The 20,382-nt window shown below is 40.4% G+C and overlaps 1 long non-coding RNA gene across 1 annotated transcript; it reads right to left on the bottom strand.

The window, feature by feature from the left end:
* Positions 1-3,041: 3,041 nt before the first annotated feature.
* LOC134298492 (uncharacterized) lies at positions 3,042-12,272 on the bottom strand. Its single transcript, XR_010005596.1, has 3 exons — positions 10,533-12,272; positions 3,739-3,917; positions 3,042-3,623 (listed from the first exon to the last, which is right to left on the bottom strand). It is a non-coding gene; the product is annotated as an uncharacterized LOC134298492 (long non-coding RNA).
* Positions 12,273-20,382: the final 8,110 nt, after the last annotated feature.

The raw sequence follows: 20,382 nt of genomic DNA, 5'->3' as shown, positions 1-20,382 counted from the left end.
TTCAACATAAGCAACTACGATAAATGGCCACCTCACCCCGAAATGTAATCCCTGAAATTGATTTCAAAGTCAATAGCAAGTCCAATACCCACCTGACTGAAATCTTATTTCAATTATTTTATTTCAGAATAAAGGGCTTTTTAAAGTATCAGGTGAAACTATGATCTCTTTTCTGGTATTCATAAATGCTGGAAACCTTTTTGTCTTACAACGAAAATTGTATTTTCAGAGACTAATAGAAATTAGAGGAGGAAGAAACTTATTAGCATGCCTGCTTTCAAGAGTAATTCATTCTTTAGTTTCTCCTCAAAGCTGTATGTTTCTCAACTGCCTCTCCCTCCTCCCTCCACAGCATCAGTTGCCCCCTTGGCAGGATTGGCAAATCCTAAAAGATTAGGTGAAGCTATACATGGTTGATGAAAAGAACCACAAGGCATGTGCTGTGGAACATTCAAATTCCCCCGTTACTATGTTGCTGCTGTTGTACAATTTAAGACTCCATTTATAAGATTACTAGCTGTGCCTGGCCACACGTTGCTGTGGCGAAGTATGGTGGTATGGGAAATAAAGTATAGAGGAATTGGTGGTAGTTAAGGTAAAGGGTAAAGGTTTTACCTTACATTAAGTCCATTATAAATGGGTTATATAGCCTTGAGTCTACACTGCCATATAATCCAGTTAAAATCAGATAATCTGTATTTTATAGGCAGTGTGGAAGAGGACTAAGTGAGGCCTAACTCTGCCTGTCCCCTGGGCTGAGTGGGTTGCTAGGAGACCAAGTGGGCGGAGCTTAGTCTTCTAACTGGCAGCAATTGAATAAAAACAATTATTCCTCTCCCTGTAATTAGGAGTTTATTTTTCTTTTCTTTTTGTTGTATGAACATAGAGGCATGAATGAGGGGTTGTGCTGCCAAGTTTAGTGTTTCTGGGATGTGTTGTTTTGTTGTTTTGTCCTAGGCCGAAATTTCATTACCCTTTATATATATAGATTGTTTTTCCTATTATATTTGGCTTGCCCTGAACTTGGGAGGTGCTTCTCCACTGTAGGATTAATGCAGCTTGACATCACTTTAGCTTCCATGGATGCATGTTATGGAATCCTGGGATTTGTAGTTTGGTGAGGCATGAGCACTTTTTGGCAGACGACACTAAAGATTTTGTAAATCTACCACTCCCATAATTCCCTAGCATTAAATCATGGCAGTCAAAGTGGTGTCAAAATGCATTAATTCTACAGTGCAGATATTCCCAGAGAAGCTTTGCATTGGGAAACTGCAGGGCTTAGCCTGACCTCATTTTCTTCTGCATTAATTCTACATTGTATATGTACCCTTGGAGAATTTCTTCAATCTGAAGTTAAATTCATTCAGGTCTTTAAATGATTTTTACAGTTTGCATGGAAAAAAAGATAGCCAGCATAGCATAATGGTTTGAACATTTGACTATGGCTCTGGAGACCAGAGTTTGAATACCTGCTCAGCATGGAAACTACTGGGTGACTTTGAGCAGTAGTCATGCTACCAGACAAAGAGAAAGCAAGTCTTCCTCTGTCACTTGTCAAGTGTTGCCATGATAGTGTTGCCTTAGGGTGGTCATAAGTCAGAAACAACTTGAAGGCACACAGTGATGAAAAATAGTATTCATGTATTTCTTAACAATATATGAATTTTTGTATGTCATTTTCCCAACATGTACACCTTTTGTAACTTGTTTTCCCTAACATATGTATTGTGAATCCCACTTTCACTAATATACACATTATTGTGTGTTCATTCTTCTCTGTTACATGTATTTTCCATGCATTTTTAGATTGGATAACTGAGATGTGCAAATTTCAGAAGATAACTGAATGTCAGCTTGTGCTTTAGTTCAAAAGAGTAAAAGCACTGACATCAAGCAGTTCTTTACAGGAGGAGCTGTTTAACAGTGTAATTGATTGCATTAGAACAGTGGTTCTCAACCTGGGGTCCCCAGATGTTTTTGGCCTACAATTCCCAGAAATCCCAGCCACTTTACCAGCTCTTAGGTTGAGAACCACTGTATTAGAAGGTGATGGCCATCTTTCAAGGATGCAGAAACTATAGGTTTTCTGCATAGGCAGAGGGTTGACCTAGATGAAACCTTGGATATCTTCCAACTCTGTGCTATGAAATCAGGCAGGATTTCATTAAAATGCAAATCATATATTTCTTTTCCCTATCAGCTATGAAGCCAAAATTCATGTATATTATGAATATCATGTTGATGTGCATTAGGAACTCGTATTTCTGCTCCTTCTGTCTTCTGTTCCCCACCAAGCCACAATAAATCACTTGTAGGCTGCCTTCAGCTTCCTAGATCACAAATTGTGCAAGCCTAGCCTGAAGCTTTAAGGAGCAAGAAGTAATTGGATCTCAGTTTGGGAAGTTGAAAGTTGACAATGCAAACAAGAAAATAGAGCAGAGGAGTCAATAAACATATTAGCTTTTTATCCTCCTCCACATAAACTGAACTAGCTTGGGTGTGACATTCCTAGCATTTTAACCCAGGAAAAAGCCTAATCCCTGTTTAATGGTCTTTGAATGGGAAATGGTCAGTAGTTTGGTAAATGTTTAAGTGACAGATTGATCGACATGGAGCTAACACTTTAATCCTGCCTGTAGGCCAAAGGGCTAGCGAACAGGTTTTCATTTAGACTCTAGACTGCTGACATTTGTTTTCAAGACAGTTTGAGTTAAGAAGGGAAAAATGAATGAAAGAAAAATACAATCTGGATGTTTACGGATATAGAAGAAGCACCATTATTCCTGAAGGCTAAAACTCTCCCCCACCCCCAATTTTTTTTTAGAATTTCGTATGGAGACAGTCTCTATCTTGAGGGGATTTTGAAATTTATGCCATGTTAAATAGAAAGTACTGTTCAGAATAGTCACATATTCAGAAAGAAGGCAAAACTCTACAAGGAATCAGGAAGACTCCTAAATCTCAGATGACAGTTTGAATTGGACAATTGATAGTGTAGATCTCTGTTCAGTAATCCAAAAGGAGGGAGGGAGGGAGGGAGGGAGGGAGGGAGGGAGGGAGGAAGGAAGGAAGGAAGGAAGGAAGGAAGGAAGGAAGGAAGGAAGGAAGGAAGGAAGGAAGGAAGGAAGGAAGGAAAAATGTCACCAGAATTTTAGTGATTTGAGCTAGCCAGCAAAAGAGCTGTGAGTGTAACTACCTGGCAAGTAAACACTACTTCCATATTCCAGCCTCGATGAAGAATTGAAGTCTTACCAGGAGGTTGAAAGCAAGTAACAGAAGTTTATTCAGACTGCAATAGGGATGCTAGCAAGGGTAATAAAGCTCCAAATGTGCAAGTATAACAATTCAGTTAAAACTAGGCATCTTTATACAGTAACATAGGCTAAAATGACAACTATTCAAATTCACCCGCCCCTTGCCCTCATTGCCCGAAGCAGCCAGTGTTGGCTGATTTCCCCCTTGACTTCTGATTGGTCAGGACTAGACCGGCCTTTCTCCTGATTGGTCCTTGAGGCTCTGACATAGCTCTAAGCTGGACCGGAATTCCTGGAGGCACCCAATGAGCTGGAGAATGAGGGGAGGGTTCAAGTCCCTCCTCTGGATTATGATGATGTTTTAGCCTACATAATAGGAGTTTAAATATGTTAATACGCTTATAAGATTATAATAAGATTATGTTGATATGATGTTCAAGAGTCAGGAACAAAGAAGGGATCGGCAAAACCAAGTACTTACCCATGGTGGAGATAAAGGGCCATCCAGGAGTGTCCAGGAAAGGCTTAATTGGATAATTGAGACAGAGTCCAGGGTACTGCATGCCAGACAAAGGTGATTGCCTTTGGGGAAGTCTTGAGTGCCAACCTGATGTTTCCCCAGGAAGGGTCTTTGTCTCTTGACGATGTCCGGGAACTGGCCTAAGGACAGGATGGGTCCCTGAGTCAGATTGCCAGGGTCACTGAGGTTAATTTGCTGTTTAGAGTTTTATATACGTTATATTTTATATATAGTTGGAATGAAGTATAAAAGATGGAGCAAAGAGTTGTACACAATAAATAAAGATCAAAGAGAATAAATGGTATCTAATGTTTTGTTTTTGTTTTTTTGTATAAAAAACGGGAAAGGAGGGTGTTTTGAGGTAAGGGAAGGCTGATTTGCCTTACATTTCATAGGTGCAAATGTGCAAAGGTTTGCACATTCGTGGGAGAGAAAGGAAAAAAAAAAAAAGGTAACTGTTACAAGCAGCCAGAGAGCAATGGAGTTGAGTTGGAAACAATGTAGAAGGTCGAGCCATGTTGGTAAACACAAAATATCAAATGCTGGCTATTTCTGCGGGTCGGCTGCGGATACCGGGGCCTTTGTGGAAAAATGGGGTTTGCAGAGGTGTGGAGATGACGATATGTGGTGTCTGGGAAGTGAGGGCCATGGTAGTTAATCCTGGCCTCTCATCCCTGGGAAACTAGGCATCCATGGATAGTGGAACCTGTGGATGCCGAGGCCTGATCCGTGGATATGGGGTCCCACTTATCTTTATGGGGGGGGGGGTCGTGTTGTTCAATATGGAAGGAAGGCAGGAAGGAGAGAAGGAAGGAATTTAAAAACCCTAACTCCTGCTCACTCTGGGATAGCAGTGAGCACAGTGGCTTCTTTTAGTACTCCATGAGTTACATAATGAAGAAGGTTCAAGGTAGATTGACCAATATGCCATTTCCTGAAATATAGATGTTGTTTTACTCTTTGGGCTAATCTTGTGCCTCTGTCATGCTTTCCCTCTTTTTGTTTGGACTCCGCTGCTACCTTTCCCACTTAATAATAATAATAATAATAATAATAATAATAATAATAATAATAATAATAATAACTTTATTTTTATACCCCGCCCCATCTCCCCGAAGGGACTTGGGGCGGCTTACATGGGGCCTGGCCCGATAAAACAAACAAATAACAGTAACAAAGCAATAAAACAATTATCCCAGTAAAAAACATCAACATCAATAAAAACAATCATTAAAATCAACAAGCAGGATACAGTGTTAAAAACAGGAGACTAATTTGTAGATCCCAGGCAAAGTGCAGAGTGTTACGAAATGGGAAAAGAAATTTCACAGTTGAATGGACAATAAAGTGCGGTATAAAATGGCAAGACAACAATGGGACTTCCTTCCCTTTTTTTTCTCACTCTGTTGCACCAGTATCTCCCAACCTTGCACTTTGCTCCTCATCAAGCTTGCCTCTCTCATTCTTTACACCTGGCCACTGCACGTCTCAAACTCTTTTTCTTTCTTTCTCCTTCATCTCTCACTTCACTTTCCCTTCTTTATACTCGCTCCCATGTTTCCTCACAGACTTGCAGTATGCCTGATTGTGCTCCACCACTTACTCCATTTCTCTTCAGACTCCCTTATTTCACACCTTTATTGTGAGCCCCTCACTTGTTTCTGCATTCCACTGCTTGCACCACTCACTCTCCTATTTTTCTACTCCCTCACTTGTCTCACTTTGTTTTCTCATAGTATGTTCCCTTGGATCTTGCACTCCACTGTTCACACGACTAAGGACCTCATGACATTACCTTAATTCCCCATCCTACAACACTTCCTCAATGCAGCTGGCATGGAGTCAGCCAGATTTCATCCCACTATGCTACAAAAGGCTAGAGACTTGCTTTTTAACTAATGAGAGGGTACCATCTGAGCCAAATGATGGTCCACATAGGCACTGAATGAATGAATAAAGTCTAGATAAAACTAAGCTCTCCAAATGATATGGCAACTCTAGTCCAATTACATGTCCTCTTTGTGGAGTGATTGATGTTTGTGGCACTTCATTCTAGTATACTTCAGATTCCCAAGTTTTTGTTTTTAGGAGCTTCTCACTCCACCCTTTCTTCAAATGTGTTCGCCTCCTTCTCCTTAGATCTATACTGATTTTCCCTTAATCCTGATCTGTACTAAAGCCCAGAGGGAATGCAAAAGGCAAGTGAAGGAATGTGTGTTACCTCTTCACACTTGTCACTGTTTGCTAGGGTTGGCAGATCACATGGTTCCTGGGCCTAAGAATTTCAGGCTAAAACTCTGAGATCTAGGAATGCTATGGGTAAATGTCACTGGGGTAGGACTAGTGAGCAGATGGCTTAGTGGGCAGATGACTGCTATGTCATTTAGGAAAAAAATTAAGCATCACCTACAGTCAATCAGATAATGTCATTCAGTTTTTTAAAGACTGAAGAAGCTAACATAGTTCACAAATGTGCACACAATCTGCTGATTTAGGAGATTGGACTGGGGCCATCTTCAAGATGGAATCTGGCATTTTTGCCTCAAGCAACAAAGAGAGCTGAAGTGTTTTGTAACTTTGATAAATAAATACATTTTTTTTTGTGTCAGGAGCAACCGGAGTTGCTTCTGGAGTGAGAGAATTGGCCGTCTGCAAGGACGTTGCCCAGGGGACGCCCGGATGTTTTGATGTTTTTACCATCCTTGTGGGAGGCTTCTCTCGTGTCCCCGCATGGAGCGGGGTCTTTTATATAGTTCTCTTGTTGTAGATATTAAAATTGTACATGTTTATTTTTATGTAAATGCATTTATATTTTATGTTGTATCAAATCACAAAAATATAATCACTGAATTAAACCTACTAGTTTTTAAAAGTACAGTAAAGCTCCCCTATCTGTGGTACCAGTATGAGGAGGTTTCATTTATGGCCATATATGTCTTTCCCAGGCATTTCCTAGGTTTCTACAGTTTGACGCAATGGAATTCTTGGGCCAGAGGTTCTTCATTTCAGTCAGGTTTGCTAACATCCATGGCTTCACATATGTACACAAAGTCTGGAAATTGTTTCCTTTGCAAATACAGGAGTTTATTTATTTACATCATTTTTACCCCGCCTTTCTCCCCGGTGGGACTCAAGGCGGCTTACAATAAATAGGCAAAAATTCAATGCCTAAAAACAGTGTACAAAACAACAATTCATATAAAAGCAGATACCATTACAAAATAAAATCACATTATATAAAATTTTAAACATATCCAAGATTAAAATCCATTCATCCAGAATCCTCAACATAAGTCTTGGTACAGGTAATGTAAAGTTGTATTGTATGTGCTTATTATTTATTTATTTACAGTATTTATATTCTGCCCTTCTCACCCCGAAGGGGACTCAGAGCGGATCACATTGCACACACATAAGGCAAACATTCAATGCCATAACATAGAACAGAGACAGAGACAAACGCAGGCACGGGCTGGCCTCGAACTCATGACCTCTTGGTCAGAGTGATTTGTTGCAGCTAGCTGCTAACCAGCCTGCGCCACAGCCCGGCTTACTTGCGCTTACTTGTATGGCTTTAAAATGTTTTTTAGTCGTTCGTGTTTTTAAGATCGTTTATTTTTTGAACTGCTTTGGGTCCATTGGTTGGAAAACAAGAAGAGATCAACTTTGAACATAAATGATAACAAAGTAGCTAATCCACATTGGCGACAGAAAGTACAGAACCATGGCCAATAGTTTAAACTGGTAGGTAGGATTGATGTCTAATTATCTGGATTACAGCATTTCACAAGAAGATAACAGAAGCTATTAAAGCTACACCATGCCAACAGAGCTCAGAGAAATTATTTTGTAGACTTGTGCCGTCCGCCGGACAATAAAAAACTATAAAACTGAAACGTGCTGTCCTTTATCCGGGCGAACTGCAAATCCCTATAAGCTGTCCTATAGATATTGAACGACTGAGTCTGGATAACTTCAAAAAGGGATGTTTATTCATACAAGGTTGTAAACCTGGCACAGATCTTAAAGTTGCAGAAAATGAAACAAATTTCTATAGGTTTTAGGTACAGAATTATCCCTGGTTCCAGAAAGCAAAGGTGATTATAAAACCACTATACCCTAATCACGCTGCCTATATTAGAAGGAGAAACTCTTTCCTTCCCTATCTTTACAGCAAAGATTAGTTCTAGAAGCGACAGAATAACCCTGCTCCTCCAACTAGATTTCCTATTCCAGATCAATATAATTCAATACTTATCTAATTTGGATAGGCTTAGATTGGCCTGGTTTTGAGGATGATTTGTCCCAGTTAGCCTTGCACAGCTCCAGCACGTTGGAAGACTATAGCCAGAATGAAGCTCCAAAATGGAGACTAGACCCTGGTAAAAAGGGCGGTCCTAAGATGTTGCATTCTTTGACCAATCACTGCAAAGAAAACTGCAGCCAGCTCTTGCAGATTCCAAGCCATTTTTCCTAGGCTTTTGCAGCCAGAGGCTCAAACAAAATGTAAAGGAGGGAAAACAAACAAACGACCAATAGGTAAGGCAAACCATCGTCCTGGGGGACGGAACAAGACTACAACAACCACAGTGCTCCAACCAATGTGGCCAATAGACATTTTGGCTAGAGGATCTAACAAGCTGCATGTCTAAAAAAGTAAATTTTCCAAGTCTGTTTTTTTACAACTATTTATCCCCTTAGCTATTAATTTTTGATTGTATTTTGATTGTATTACTACTGGTCTGTCTGAAGGTCTTATGTGTGTCACATTGATTGTGGTACTGTGTGACTAAATGCATTTTTAATGTCAGTAACTTGCTGAATAGGACAGGAATTATATAAACATGACTAGCCGCTTGTTTGCATAGCCTGATACCTTAAAGTATGTGAGCTTATTTTTCATGGCAACAGCTTTTCTACCTGAACAGGGTAAGAGTGCCTCTCTCAGCCCTGTGTGTGTGTGTGTATGTGTGTGCGTGCGCATAGTTACACTTACTTGAAAAGAAGAAAATGAGTTTGAACAGACAGTTTAAATTGATTTTCACTACCAAAAGGAACATGATCTTTTCCAAATTTATGCATTGGATTTTAGTCATATATTCCTCTTCCAAACTGGAAATTTTTCTGCCAACATATTTTTGCAGGATAACATATATGTGTTTGAAATAACCTACCCACTGGGGAATATGTTTTCCTTTAAAAAAGCTTTTCTACTAATGATTGACAGCTGCACTCAGACCATGAGGATTATAGGGGATCAGAGGGGATTTTCTCATTTACTTTCATTAACCCTTGAGTTTACTTTTCCCATTCTTTTCTGAATGCCACTTACTTCAGTCTTAACAGTTTCCTTTAACAGCTAGCTTTGCTGTCAAATTCAGACTCCCCTCTCCCCTTGACAGTGTAGTTAATGTCCTAAAACGGTTAGAGGTAAAAGGCAACTAATCAGGCCAACCAGTCCTTGAGTTACACCAACTAGACTAGGACAGGATTGTCTTCTGCTGGTGGAATTACAAGTGTGGCTCTAGAGACATTGTTACACTCTTGTAAGATTAAGGGCCCTTCTAGACGTAAGACTTCTAGAGCGACCCATTCCAAAACCCTATGCAGTATTCTGTCGTTTCCTCTCTAATGGATTTGTTGAAATTGTGCTAATTTAATCTATATCCCACTTTTCACTCCAAAGTGAGATTCAGAGCAGTTTAATTTTTTTAATAAAAGATACAAATAAAACCAGTGTGTTGCAGTTGTTTGATTGTTTGATTAGAACTTTGGGAGACTAAGAGTCATAGGCAAGCAATGGTTAAAGTCCTCTGAAGACATTTACCCTGTTTTCCCCAAATTAAGGCAGGGTCTTATATTAATTTATGTTCTAAAAGATGCGGTAGGGCTTGTTTTCAGGGACAGTCATATTTTTCCAAATTGACTTTTTAAATGAACTACTGTATATCTAGGGCTTATTTTTAAAGTAGGGCGTATATTTTTAAATAGGGCTTTTATTTCAAGCCTCCTCAGAAATGCTGAAAAATCATGATAGGTCTTATTTTCAGGGTAGGTCTTATTTTGGGGGAAACAGGGTAGCAAAGTAAACCCTGTGAGAGGTTCAGTGTACAGACACCAGATGTTAAAAATGAAGGCACACATCAACAACAGTGCTAAAACAGATTTGAATAGTTTAACACATTAAAAGGACATTGTGATTAAAGACAGTTTTAAATATCATGAAAAGGAACAACAACAACAACAACAACAACAACAACAACAACAACAACGATACAGGAGCCTCCTCCCCCTTAAAAAAGCCTGTTCCTTTCCAAACAGTCCTTCTATCAATAGCCTTCCTGATTAAAAGGTCTTTACAAGCAAATGTGGAACTCTATTGAACTGGTCTAGCCTCTCTTTTAAGGAAGTTCCACAGCCAGGGAACTGCTGTAAAGAAGGTTGTGTCTTACAATGTAAGAAATATATAAAATATTGGCAAGGGAACAAAGTTCTAGGGTCCCGTCATGCTAAATAATTATAGTACTATGATTCCACATGAACTGCCATGGCTCCATTATATATAATCCTGGGCTTTAGGGTGAGGTATTCAAAATTCCTAGCCAGAGAGCTGTAATGTTGCACCAGACGACATGCTCTGGAATTCCATAGAACTCAGCCATGGCAGAAAACGTGGAATTATAGTGTTATAACAGAATCATGTGAAATGACCCCTAAAATATTGTCAGCTGGGCCCACTCATCAGTTTGCCTTACCTTTTAAGTAGGTGGCCATAGGTGCCACTTTTATAAAATAAAATCTTCATTTGAATGCATCCTTCACTTGGCTAAATCACAACATGTAGCCTCTTCATATGCCATGTCACTACAGAAGAAGAGGCATTTATGTTACATAAAGATGTATGATTTTTTTAATCTTCATGCATTGTTAACCACATTGATATGCCTTTCAGATCATATTCTAAATTTCATGTCTCTTTTGATAAGAATGTTGGATGTTAGCTGTAGCCTAGTCCACTTGAGTTCTTTTTTATGTTCAGCAGTGAAGGTGACAGGCTTTAATCCCACTTCATTTTCTATGTATAGCCTGCTATCTCCTTCCAAGAAAAAACAAAAACAAAAGAAAATCAGTGAGTGAACAATTCAGTCTAGGAAAGAGCAGGTTTTGCTGATTTGGTTTGCCCATATTGCTGGGTGGGAACCATTCAGCATACTAGGAATAGGGAAAAAAAAGTTGTAATTATCCATTCTTAGTTTGAAAAACTGATAGCTAGTAATTTTTATTGAGGGGAATAATTGACCAATAAGAATTTTGCACACTTATCTTCTAATATTCAAACATCCCAAATTATTACAAAATAATTATTCAGTAGAAAAAAAGGCATTTTCCCACAACAAACTGTTTTTCTGTGCAGAAAATGCACAACCAATGGCCCCCCTGTACAGAAAACTGAAGAAAACAAGAGATTTTTTTTCTGTGCACAAAACCTCTTATTTTAATAAACTTTGGACTTTATCTTACAAGAGCAAACCCCCAATAAAGCTAGTGACTGTCCCTATCACATGATGCCATGCACATCCCACTGCCAGTTGGCCTCCTCCCCAAGATTAACCCATCTCCACTATTGACAAGCAAAACCCAACAATAGCTTGCAATCGCACAATTTTCCTGTCATCTACTTTGTTTAATGGGTCTGTCTGTCTTCTGTGCTGGCATGCTGGCAGAGATTTGACACCAGGAGGTGGGAATTTCTTCTTCTCCCCCTTGCTATTCCTGAATGGCCTTTTTTGTTTATATCTAATGTTTTAGAGATATATTTGCTTTTATATTATTTGTTGCTGAAACTGCAAACAATTATGGGGCAGCGGAATTGCAGGAAGCAAGGTTACAAGTGTATGTGGAAGTATGATCATGTTCCCATGGATTAGCAAATCGGCACAATTGAGCGAATGAAGAGAGGTGCGACATCAAAGAGAGGTGTGACATCCTGCTAGGTATCTACTTTCTATGATAATGTGGCTGGCGTGGAATGGCAGCTTTATACAAAAATGTCCTTTGGGACAATTGGTTACAGACACAATATTGCTAATGTTTATTTTCTTTGCAAAGGGGAGAAGTTCTCCTGTATGTAAGGATGAAACAATCAATGATTGATACTTCTCATGCTCTCCACTATTTGAACAGCAACTTGAACTATCCTTTTGGCCACAATAGATAGAATAGGGCTGAGGAATGTGCGTTCCTCCAAGATGTTGATGCAGTTCAAAATCTGGTGGGACCCATGCTCCTCAGCCATGTATTAGAGCAGACCTGCACAACATGTACCTCCCAAAAGGATTTCTAGTGGATTGTAGTTTGAAACTGACTTCAATGGTCAGTTAAGATGTGTCCTAATTCTCAGGAACTAATTTGCATTGGCACAGCAAATTTTATATATTTTATATATTATCTACAGTTGGTGGGGAAAGCATGAATTTCTTCATGGTTCCCACTTGTTCTTGCACAGGAACAGCCCTCCATCGTGGGGGAAACAATAGTCCAGGGAGCTGTGGAGAGCACTCTTTGCAATAGTGCCATTCTGCCTTTCTGCCCGTGGGGGTCATGACTTGTTTTCTGGCTCACCTTGGGTTATTTCAAAAGCCTCCATCATGTTGGCCATGCAGCCTCTCTACTCAGCATGGGTGGGTGCTTTGGCTGAACTGTGGGAGGACCAGGGAAGGTGCTTGGGCAGAAGCTCCCTTGGTGCTGATCCAACATGTAACTTGTGCCTGAGAATGGGGGGTAGGGACAGGCTCTGCTGCTCCTGCTCCTTTGCTCTTAGAGGAAGGTGCTAAGAGCTGGGTGAGGAGAGGTTGTTTCACTTTTCTCCTGTTCGGGCCTCAGGGACTGGAATATTTATTACTAGGGACCATTAGAGGCTATCCCAAAATATGGGTCCTCAACTATCCCTTTGGGCAGTTTGGAGAGATTGTTGGCTACAGAAAAAGCCTTGGAGGACCATTTTGCCATCCTCTGTCCTGAGATAGATCCCAACAACAGGCATAGATAGATAGATAGATAGATAGATAGATAGATAGATAGATAGATAGATAGATAGATAGATAGACAGACAGACAGACAGACAGACAGACAGACAGACAGACAGACAAGCAAGCAAGCTATGACATGTTACTAGACAGATATTTGCAATAAAAAGGGAATCTGCATTCTAGAAGGTTTGTGCCTTTTCTTTCCTTTTTGTGAAAATATTTTTCACTTGGCAGAGAAATAAAAAGCAATTCTGGTCCAGGTTGAGACACTGTTTGAATCTCAGAGTCCTTCCTGAAGGATGCCACAAGGCTCCTTTTTAGGTTAAACTGTTCCTTACTTGGCAAGTCAGCCAATTAGTGCCAGACATGTCAGTGACATCTGGACTTGATTACCAGGGCATTAGCCGTTCATTGGGATGTTTTGACTGGGACTCCTCAATGGGATTTATTGTACTTTATCGTTGTTTATTTTCCAATCAAAGTCAGCCCTTTAAGTCAGGACTGCTGCTTCAGTCTCCTCTGAATAAGAGGAAGCACAACATAGGCCAGTGCTGACCTCTAAGTATAAGGTCTACCATTAATTACACAAAGACTAAGAGCTCTGAAAGTCAAGAAATATAAATGGGGAAAATACCTCATTCTGATAGATGAAGCAAGAAGTGTTAGGATGGATAAAAGTATCTTAAATATTCCCATCTCTGCTAAGATTCCCTATAGGGAAGGGGAGGTTTGTTTAAAAAATGAAATGTATATATCTGTTTACAGTATTCACTACCCCACTCTTCAGCTACAAAGGCTCACACTTAAGATTCTCAGGATGGATCTATGCTGCCCTATATCCCAGGATCCCATCTCAGATTATCTACTTATCCCAGATTATCTGGCAGTTTAGACTCATATATTCCAGTTCAAAGCAAATAATTTGGGATCAGATCCTGAGATATAGGGCAGTGTAGATCCAACCTCAGACTCAAAGAAACCAGGATTTCTGTGCTCAGACATAAAAATCATTGCATGACCCTGGGCAAGTAACACTCTCTTATCCTAAGAAGAAGGCAAAGTGAACCTCCTCTGTACAAATCTTGCCAAGAAAGCCAGATGATAGTGTCAACATAAATTGGAAATGACATACACAAAATGGCTTAACAGTTAAATGAAGGTTTGTCAGTTGAATGATAACCATCTTATGCTGGTATATGTTTCACAAGAAACAGGCAGAAAATACTCGTTAAACATTTTTTTACATCACACAATTTGCTTGAGGTCTTTATTTTGGTCCACCAGCCCTGCTTTAATTCCACTTGAAGTGTTCTCAGGTATGGTATGTTTCTCAGCCATAAAGTACGGCCAGATGTCTTCAAGCTAATCTATATATATAAAAGAGTGATGGCATCACGGCAATTCGCAAAACAACAAAAGTACAGGCCCCCCAACCTCAAAATTTGACAACACAACCCATCATCCACGCCTCAAGGTTGATACAACAAAAAGAAAAGAAAAATAAAGTCCTAATTAGAGGGAGAGCAATATTTTTTTTATCCAATTGCTGCCAGTTTAGAGGGCTAATCTCTGCCCACTTGGTTGCCTAGCAACCAGCCAAGGGACAGCCAGGTTTCAGTTAGGGGACAGGCAGACTTAGGCTTCACTTAGGCTTCTTCCACAGATTATCTGCTTTGCACTGGATTATCTTGACTCCACACTGCCATATAATCCACTTCAGTGTGCATTTTATACAGCTGTGAAGAAGGGGCCTCATATCATCCAGTTCTAAGCAGATAATATAAGATTATCAATATAGAGTAGAGTCTCACTTATCCAACGTAAACAGGCCGGCAGGATAAGTGAATATGTTGGATAATAAGAAGGGATTCAGGAAAAGCCAATTAAACATCAAATTAGGTAATCGTTATACAAATTAAGCACCAAAACATCATATTATACAACAAATTTGACAGAAAAAGTAGTTCCATACGCAGTAATGCTATGTAGTATTTACAGTAGAGTCTCACTTATCCAACACTCGCTTATCTAACGTTCTGGATTATCCAACGCATTTTTGTAGTCAATGCTTTCAATATATCGTGATATTTTGGTGCTAAATTCATAAATCCAGTAATTTCTACATAGAATTACTGTGTATTGAACTACTTTTTCTTCCAAATTTGTTGTCTAACATGATGTTTTGGTCCTTAATTTGTGAAATCATAACTTAATTTGATGTTTAATAGGTTTATCCTTAATCCCTCCTTATTATCCAACATATTCGCTTATCCAACATTCTGCCGGCCCGTTTATGTTGGATAAGTGAGACTCTACTGTACTGTATTTACAAATTTACCACTAAAATATCACAATGAATTTAAAACACTGACTACAAAAACATTGATTATGAAAAGGCAGACTGCGTTGGATAAGCGAATGTTGGATAAGTGAGATTCTTCTTTAATATGAAATAATTACTGGGATAGAATAATGCAGAACAATATAATCTCTAAAACCAGGACAGTAAATAAACAGGGGAATTCCACACAGGAAACAATCAGGGCCAGCCAACACCTCCCAACAAAAAAATCACTCAGGGAGGAAACAGCCAGGCTTTAAAGCTGCAAGGCCATTCCATCCTAATCATTTTTCCTAATTGCAGCATTCATACTTGCCTCTAACAAACAAAAAAAACAACCAATCAGAAATATTGTATATTCACAACCTTTAGGAAATAATATCCCCTGATGGCGCAGCGTGTTAAAGCGCTGAGCTGCTGAACTTCTGGACCGAAAGGCCGCAGGTTTGAATTGGGGGAGCGGAGAGATCCCCCACTGTTAGCTCCAGCTTCTGCCAACCCAGAAGTTCAAAAACATGCAAATGTGAGTGCATCAATTGGTACTGCTCCGGCGGGAAGGTAACGCCGCTCCATGCAGTCATCCCACATGACCTTGGAGGAGTCTACGGACAACGCCGGCTCTTCGGCTTAGAAATGGAGATGAGCACCAACCCCCAGAGTCAGACATGACTGGACTTAATGTCAGGGGAAAACCTTTACCCTTTACCTTAACTACCACCAATTCCTCAATACTTTATTTCCCAGACCACCAGACTTCGCCACAGCAACGCGTGGCCGGGCACAGCTAGTTTATTATAAAGCTTTTGCATGCCTCCCTCTGCATCATTGCAAACTTTTTGTATCTACCTAGACTCCTTACAGTTATTATTAGGAACTATATTCTTAATTATTGTTATTGTATTGTCTGAAACAAAGTAGACCTGGCATACATTTTGCGTTTTCACACTGGCTAAATTTCACTCCTAAAATCCTCATTGGGGAGTTATAAGTTCCTATTTTTATCAGTGTTTCCTTTGGGTTTGATTCTAGCTGCCTCAGTGATATTCAGGCAAGATTAAATATTTTTGCACTTAGCTTCATTTCTATGATAATTTCCCCTGCTTCCCCTAATAGAAAAATTAATCCACACAGGATCATGTGACCAAACTGTAAATCAGACAGCGTTTGAAAGAAACATGCTGAATTGAAAATACTATAAGGGTGTTTAGGACCATTCCTGACTTCTCTTACTTGCAAACACTGGGGGTCTCTCCAAACATTTGGATAAGCAAAAAATGCTATTTACATCCAAGGAGGGGAGGGACTGAGTTCCAGAATGCCGTTTCTGTGCATTCTGGCCAAGACTTAGAAATTCAGAATATGTAAATAAACAGAATTCTCCCACTGTTTCCAAAGTCCCTACTCAATAAATGAAACTCCTCCCTTCTAATTGAAAGCATGACCCAGTTTGACAAAATCCCAATTCTATTTCTAGACCCAGGCTACAAAGCAAAGTTGTCAAACTTATTTTTTTATCACAGGAACCAGATATTAAACATTTTTTAAAAATGCATCAAATTGACTGAAGAATCATTTCTCAAATAATTTTCGCCAACCTCAACCGTACCTTGAGAAGTCTGATTTGGCCACGTTGGTCCATGCCTTAGTTACCTAGAATCATAGAATCATAGAATCATAGAATAGTAGAGTTGGAAGAGACCTCAAGGGCCATCTAGTCCAACCCCCCGCTAAGAAGCAGGAAATCGCATTCAAAGCACCCCCGACAGATGGCCATCCAGCCTCTGCTTAAAAGCCTCCAAAGAAGGAGCCTCCACCACGGCCCGGGGGAGAGAGTTCCACTGCCGAACAGCCCTCACAGTGAGGAAGTTCTTCCTGATGTTCAGGTGGAATCTCCTTTCCTGTAGTTTGAAGCCATTGTTCCGTGTCCTAGTCTGCAGGGCAGCAGAAAATAAGCTTGCTCCCTCCTCCCTATGACTTCCCCTCACATATTTGTACATGGCTATCATGTCTCCTCTCAGCCTTCTCTTCTGCAGGCTAAACATGCCCAGCTCTTTAAGCCTCTCCTCATAGGGCTTGTTCTCCAGACCCTTAATCATTTTAGTTGCCCTCCTCTGGACGCTTTCCAGCTTGTCAGCATCTCCCTTCATCTGCGGTGCCCAAAACTGGACACAGTATTCCAGGTGTGGTCTGACCAAGGCAGAATAGAGGGGGAGCATGACTTCCCTGGATCTAGACGTTATTCCCCTATTGATGCAGGCCAAAATCCCATTGGCTTTTTTAGCTGCCGCATCACATTGTAGGCTCATGTTTAACTTGTTGTCCACGAGGACTCCAAGATCTTTTTCGCACACACTGCTGTCAAGCCAGGCGTCCCCCATTCTGTATCTTTGATTTCCATTTTTTCTGCCGAAGTGAAGTATCTTGCATTTGTCCCTGTTGAACTTCATTTTGTTAGTTTCGGCCCATCTCTCTAGTCTGTCAAGATCGTTTTGAATTCTGCTCCTGTCTTCTGGAGTGTTAGCTATCCCTCCGAGTTTGGTGTCATCTGCAAACTTGATGATCGTGCCTTCTAACCCTTCGTCTAAGTCGTTAATAAAGATGTTGAACAGAACCGGGCCCAGGACGGAGCCCTGCGGCACTCCACTTGTCACTTCTTTCCATGATGAAGACGACGCATTGGTGAGCACCCTTTGGGTTCGTTCGCTTAGCCAATTACAGATCCACCTAACCGTAGTTTTGTCTAGCCCACATTTTACTAGTTTGTTTGCCAGAAGGTCGTGGGGGACTTTGTCGAAGGCCTTACTGAAATCTAGATATGCTACATCCACGGCATTCCCTGTATCGACCCAACTCGTAACTCTATCGAAAAAAGAGATCAGATTAGTCTGGCATGACTTGTTTTTGGTAAATCCGTGTTGACTATTAGCAATGACCGCATTTGTTTCTAAGTGTTTGCAGACCACTTCCTTAATGATCTTTTCCAGAATCTTGCCTGGTATTGATGTGAGGCTGACCGGACGGTAATTGTTTGGGTCGTTCTTTTTTCCCTTCTTGAAGATAGGGACCACATTCGCCCTCCTCCAATCTGCTGGGACTTCTCCTGTTCTCCAAGAACTCTCGAAGATGATTGCCAGTGGTTCTGAAATAACTTCCGCTAGTTCCTTCAATACTCTTGGATGTAGCTGATCTGGCCCTGGGGACTTGAATTCGTTTAGAGTGGCCAGGTGTTCCTGGACAACTTGTTTCCCTATTTGGGGTTGGATTTCCCCCAATCCTTCGTCCATTCCATGTTGCTGAGGTTGAAGATGGCTTTCTTTTTGTGAGAAGACCGAGGCAAAGAAGGCATTAAGCAGTTCTGCCTTTTCCCTATCCCCTGTCACCATCACCCCATCTACTCCTTGCAGTGGCCCTATCGCCTCCTTTTTCTTCCTTTTTCTACCAACATAAGCAAAAAAACCTTTTTTGTTGTTTTTTATGTCCCTGGCAAGCCTGAGCTCATTTTGCGCTTTAGCCTTGCGAACCTTTTCCCTACAGGAGTTGGCTATACGTTTGAATTCTTCTTTGGTGATTTCTCCCCTTTTCCACTTCTTGTGCATGTCACTTTTGAGCTTTAGCTCAGTTAGAAGTTCTTTGGACATCCATTCTGGCTTCTTTGCACTTGTCTTATTTTTCTTCTTTGTTGGCACTGTTTGCATTTGCGCCTTGAGTATTTCACTTTTGAAAAACTCCCATCCATCCTTAACTCCCTTGTTTTTTAATATCGGCGTCCATGGAATGCCGCTCAGTAATTCCTTCATTTTTTGGAAGTCAGCTCTCTTAAAGTCCAGAATGCGTGTTTGACTTGTCTTAGTTTCAGCATTCCTTTGTATTGCAAACTGCAGGAGCACATGGTCACTTGCCCCTAAGGATCCAACCACTTCAACTGTATTGATCAGGTCTTCCACATTTGTTAAGATTAGATCAAGAGTTGCTGATCCCCTTGTTGCCTCTTCTACCTTCTGGACCATAAAATTATCTGCAAGGCAAGTGAGGAATTTGTTGGACTTTGTACTCTTGGCTGAGTTTGTTTTCCAGCAGATATCGGGATAATTGAAATCGCCCATGACTACTATATCTCTTCTTTGTGCCTGTTTGGTCAGCTGTTGACAGAAGGCTTCATCAAGTCCTTCATCCTGACTCGGAGGTCTGTAGTAGACACCCACGACAAGATCTTTTTGAGTCCCGGTTCCCTTGATTCTTATCCAGATGCTTTCAAGCTGGTTTCCCGGATTACAGTCTTGCATTTCTTCTGCAACGTAACTGTTTTTGACATATAAAGCTACTCCCCCTCCTCTCCCCTTTGTTCTATTTATGTGAAAGAGGTTATAGCCCTCAATGGTTAAATTCCAGTGATGGGAGTCATCCCACCAGGTTTCAGTGATGCCTATGACATCGTATGTGTGGTGCTGTGCTAGATTGGATTACTGTAATGCGCTCTAAGTGGGGCTGCCCTTGGAGACGGACCGGAAACTACAACTGGTACAACGGTCGGTGGCCAGGCTGTTAACTGGTGTGAATTATAGAGAGAGGACAACCACAGAAAACAGAAAAATGTGTGTCAAAGGTGATACAGAGAGGCAGAAGCTACATTTCAAAATTGAGAAGTAAGGGCCAGATTATAAAACATATTGTTTACTTGGCCTTTTTCCTTCCTTTGCTAACCTTTAGCCTAGATATGTAAATGTTTCTCAGCCCAACTCTAGACAAAAGAGTCCCTTTTGTTTGTGAGTGATTAACTGAGGTGGGAAACAATTAGAAGAGTAATTAATTCTTTAGCTCAGGTGTGGCTCAGATGGAAAAGGTCAAATAACTTTTGTGACATGGTTTCCAGTAATAAATCTATTACCTTCTGCTGTAAATATATGAAATGTAAAATATAGAATATAACACTTGGTCAAATGTACACAGATTTAACATGGGAAACATTCCTTGTGATTGTCGCTGGTCCCTTTTGCAAATTGTCCAAGATTTAACTCTTATTACCCAGCCTGGCAAAACTATAAGTTACTATCTTTTATTGGGAGGGGGGTCACCTTCGACTTCAATGATTTGCATGTTTTTAATGTGGTTATGCCTTTTATGTAAATGTATTTTATGATGTTGTATTTTAATTTTTGTTCCACTGACCTTGGTCCCATGTAAGCAACCCCGAGTCCCTTTGGGGAGATGGGGCAGGGTATAAGAATAAAGTTGTTG

The sequence above is a fragment of the Anolis carolinensis genome, chromosome 4 (genome assembly GCF_035594765.1).
Source record: "Anolis carolinensis isolate JA03-04 chromosome 4, rAnoCar3.1.pri, whole genome shotgun sequence".
Classification (NCBI taxonomy): domain Eukaryota; kingdom Metazoa; phylum Chordata; class Lepidosauria; order Squamata; family Dactyloidae; genus Anolis; species Anolis carolinensis.
This window is presented reverse-complemented; position numbering and strand designations above follow the sequence as displayed.